The sequence below is a fragment of the Galeopterus variegatus genome, unplaced genomic scaffold (genome assembly GCF_000696425.1).
Source record: "Galeopterus variegatus unplaced genomic scaffold, G_variegatus-3.0.2 Scaffold3820, whole genome shotgun sequence".
Taxonomy (NCBI): Eukaryota; Metazoa; Chordata; class Mammalia; order Dermoptera; family Cynocephalidae; genus Galeopterus; species Galeopterus variegatus.
The window spans coordinates 24,152-28,826 of NW_007729931.1; the positions used below are offsets into that span (position 1 = coordinate 24,152).

At 39.6% G+C, this 4,675-nt stretch overlaps 1 pseudogene; it reads left to right on the forward strand.

Annotated features, from left to right (window-relative positions):
• Positions 1-2,372: 2,372 nt before the first annotated feature.
• Positions 2,373-2,888, forward strand: LOC103601655 (annotated as a pseudogene).
• The last annotated feature ends 1,787 nt before the right edge of the window (positions 2,889-4,675 follow it).

Here is a 4,675-nt window from a genome sequence, read left to right on the forward strand (position 1 = left end):
CGTGGATGTTTCTGTAAAGCTCTTTTTAAAATACAAGCATTTGCTTTGTATCTTTCTTGTGGGAAGTGATGAGAATGGAGTTGATAACAACGAGGGAAATCTTAATGCTCACCTTCTCGAACTATAGATGTTTTTGAGGTCAAAGCACAGTCTCTTTCTTTCCATAATGTACAATTTCAGGTCTTCAACATCTGCCATTGGTATTATTTTAGTAATTGGTTTCCTGGCCTCCAATCTTACTATCTTACTGCAGCAGCCAGATAAATTTTTCTTTCTAAGGCAAAGTTTTAAAAATACTTCCTGCTCAAAATCCTTCAAGGACTCCTTATGGAATGTAGGAAGAAATGAAATCTCCTTACCCTGGGACTCAAGACGCAGTGTACTCTGGCCTTGAAATTCTTTACAGACTTTCTTCCCATTACAATTCCCTAAACCTTTAACTCTAGCAATTCTGTACTTGTCCCTCATTTTACCATATGCTTTCATGCCTCTAAGCCTTTACTTATGCTGTTCCCTCCAACTGGGTTTCTCTTTCTTTCCATTCTTAATTTTTTTTTTTTAATTAAACTTCTGGGGACCAGCTCAGATATTTCTTAAAAAAAAAAAAAAAAAGACTTTTCAACTCTTCTGTCCCTGTACTTCCATAGTACTTTGCACATATTTTCCTTGACCTTACATAGTATTATACAGACCTGCTAGAGATCACACTTATAAATTGCTAGAGATCAAGAATTAAGCTTTTTATCTTGAATTTCTCCAGTGACTTACCAGAGTCTCTAAAATGATTCAGTTGCCCCCCAACCTAGTCAATTGCTAAATTATTCTCTGAAAAATCTGCCAAAGAAATAAAGTGACCATGCAAGAAGAAGGAGTTTCTTCCTGTTACTTTAGAACTAAAAGACAAGACTTCATTAAAATGTTTTCGAGCACAGCTTCCCTAGGCCACCTTAGTGTTACCAAATTTTTAAATGATATGACCAATAATCTGGTGGTTTTATTTTATTTTACCAGATACTTGCAAAGGGTCCTGAACAAAGAGTCTGCCTGCCTGCAGGAAAGAGCATGTTCGCAATCAAGATAAAGCAGACTTCATTCTACTTCAGAGTAGGGAATGCCTTTTTCAGGAGTCAAGGATGAAAAGTCTGGAATTCTTACCAGAGCTGTTCAGAGTGTGAGACACAGAAGAGTGTCCTGAGGAGAAACCAGGTCAGTTCCTGAGAGAGAGATGGGAAGGAAAACAAGATGGACGATTAAACAAAGGGTAGAGCTCAAGAAATAGGTATGACTCAATGTCAAACGTAGGGTAACATGGAATCAACCTATGTCCATTAACAGATGAATGGATAAAGAAAACGTGGTATGTGCATATACACACACACACACACAATGGAATGCTGTTCAGTCTTTTAAAAGGAGATCCTGTCATTTGCAACAATGTGGACGAACCTGGAGGATATAATGTTAAGTGAAATAAACCAGGCACAGAAAGACAAACACCACATGATTTCACTTATATGGAGTCTAAAAAAGTTGAACTCATGGAAGCAGAGAGTAGAATGGTGATTAGTAGAGACTGGGGGCTGAGGGGTTGGGAAATGTTGGTCAAAGGATACAAAATTTCAGTCAGGAGGAGTAAGTTCAAGAGATCTATTGTACATCACGGTGACTATTGCTAATAATAATCTATAGTACACTTGAAAATTGCTTAGAGAGTATATTTAAGTGTTCTCACCACACACACAAAAATAAGTCTGAGTGAGGTAACACATATTCTAAGTACCTCCACTTAGGCATTTCACAATGTACACACACATCAGAACATCACATATAATTTTTATTTGTCAATTTAAAAAAGGAAGGGTAAAGATTCCATTTCTTAATTAATTGTTAATTATTTTCCCATTGTTAGTAAAAACATGTAAATACCAATGTCAGAATTTTTAGCATGATGTATCTAAGTGAGCTGAGATGATTCCAGATAAGGGAAAACTCTTGATATTTAGCTAACTTTACACAGCCTTATTGTGATAAAATGTATGATTACCATTAGGCTTTAAAAAATATTGAGAATGACTTGCTGACCCTTATTATAATTTTTGCAGACTCCTAGGAGCCCAAGATCTAATATTTTGAGGAATCATTAGAGTGGATTAATCCTAACTTAATGATCTTTATTTTTGGAACACCTTTGTCTGAAAAACTTAATATTTCCTTTAGCTTTACTTTCTCATCCTGCTAGTTTACTCCCAGAAGAGAGTCTACATTTTAAAGTCCTCTGATTTTGAACCTTTCTGTTGTGCTTTCTGCCCAGACATGCTGAAGCGGAGACCAGAAGTCCTTTGGCGGAGGTTCGGGTTCCCTGAGCTACCATGATGGCCATGAGTTTCGAGTGGCCCTGTCACTATTGCTTCACGCTCTTCTTGACGTTACAGCTGAACGTGGGTACTGGCAGAAGCAACTGGCCACCTGGTGCTCACTGGTCCTGTCCTTCCATCACTTGCACAGACAATCCAGCATGACGGTGATGGAAGCTCAGGAGAGCCTGCTCTTCAGCATCGTCAAGCTACAGCTAAAGCTACGGATTATATTAGAGGAACTGAGGAAGAAAGGCAACCTCAAGTGGTTGGATGGGAACAAGTTTAGCTTCCTGATCATGTGGTGGAGGCCAGAAGAATGGGGAAAACGCATCTGTCAGTGGGTTTCCAGGAGTGGCCAGAACAACTCTGTGTTCACCTTGTATGAACTAAACAATGGGGAAGACACAGAGGATGAGAAGTTTCATGGGTTGGATGAGGCAACCCTACTGCAGGCTCTGCAGGCCTTTACAGCAGGAGCACATGGCTGAGATCATCACCATCAGCAATGGACGAGGCATCAAGTTCTCCTAGCAGAGACCTGTTTCCCTTTACTTCTTACCTCCCACCTTTCCAGGGCTTTCAAAAGGAAACAGACCCAGTGTCTCCACAGACTGGATCTGTGACTCTATTGGACTCAAAAGGGCTCCAGTCCTGAAGGCTGAGATCCAGGGATGGGTTTTCACTTACCCCACCAGGGAGAATAAATGTGCTGCTTCTTGCCCTATCTCCTCTCTCATCCTCAACTTTCCCTGTGCTAGCATCTGTAAACCTAACACTTTACATGTGTTCACAAACATAAGTGCATACCACATACACCTGAACAAGCTTCTGTCTCCTCCCCCTACCCCCTTCGTCGCTGTTGCCTCCCCTTTCAGGCTGGTGCTGGATCCTTCCTAGGGCATGGGAGAAGCCTGGGCAGAACAAGCTTCTGTCTCCTCCCCCTACCCCCTTTGTTGCTGTTGCCTCCCCTTTCAGGCTGGTGCTGGATCCTTCCTAGGGCATGGGAGAAGCCTGGGCTGCAGGCAGCCTTCAGATAATATGAAGACAGGAGGTCCAAGAATGGGCCTGGCAGTGAGAAGTGGGCCTGACACTGATTCATGATATTAAAATCTCAACTCCCCCTCACAAAAAGAAATAAAATAAAATAAAATAAAATCCTCTGATTTTTAAGATCCCTCTGAAGCCACTCTTTTTAAAATGACTTGGGGCTTCTAATCTACCATATTCCTTTATGAAACCTGATGCTGCCATCTGCAACTATTTTGAAGATAAAGAGGTCCAGATCTAAGCCTCATGAAGAATTTTCTTTAAGGGAGACTTAAAATGCACAGTATGACATGAGAGTCACATGACACCAGCTGAGATTAAGGCCTTTTGAGGCTGCTGGAGAAAGCACTCAATGGACTGAGACCAGAGGGCCTGTCCCTGTCAGCCACGATTTACACACTTCACAGAATCATCCCCCTTCCCTCTGTTCATGAGTGATTTATGCTCAGTGAGCTGACATTTTCTGTCTTTATTAATTTATTTCTTTTATTAAAAAATGATACATGGCTTACTATGAAAATTCAAAAATATAAAGTAAAAAGTCAAATTATTCTTTTATCAACCCCTTAGGTCCCTGGTTTTACAACCAGTCCCAATTCAGTATGTGCCCTTACACATCTTTTTGTCTGTATGTATGTACTAAAAAGTACGTGCATATGCATATTTTGTTATCTACCCATATTTTATGACCTTATATATGGTATAATCATATTTCATTGACATCATTCCATATAAATTATTATTTATGGATGTGTGGTCTCTTCAGAAACTTACAAAATGAACTAGAAGTAGAAATATGATTTTCATGTCTTTTTTCCCCTGGGAATTTGGCTCTCTGCTTAATTCCAAATTATAGGTTTATATTTCTCCATTCTGTGGTTGCCACCAGAGAGTAATTTTTTGGTATTACTATCTGATCTTTTTGTTCCTTTACTATGTTCACCAGTGAAAATTTACCAGCATTTAAGATAAACAACAACTGTGGAGCAGTTGTCTGTGAACAAGGTCATATTTCATAGGGCAAAGATAAAGCCTGATAATCTAAGACCTGTAACCCAAATGAGAAGCAAAATTTTGCTTGCTGCTTTACTGCAGATCATCTCTGCTTTTTTCAAAGTTTCCCTACCTTTACCCCTTTTTATCTTTCACATATCACCTTCTGTATATTTTGGCATTTTTTTTCTCAGTTATCTCTTTCCTCAGTGTTTCCTCCTCTGATAATCTGCATCTTCTCTTCCTTGGCTCAAGTTTTTCTTTTCTGTTCTTCCTTG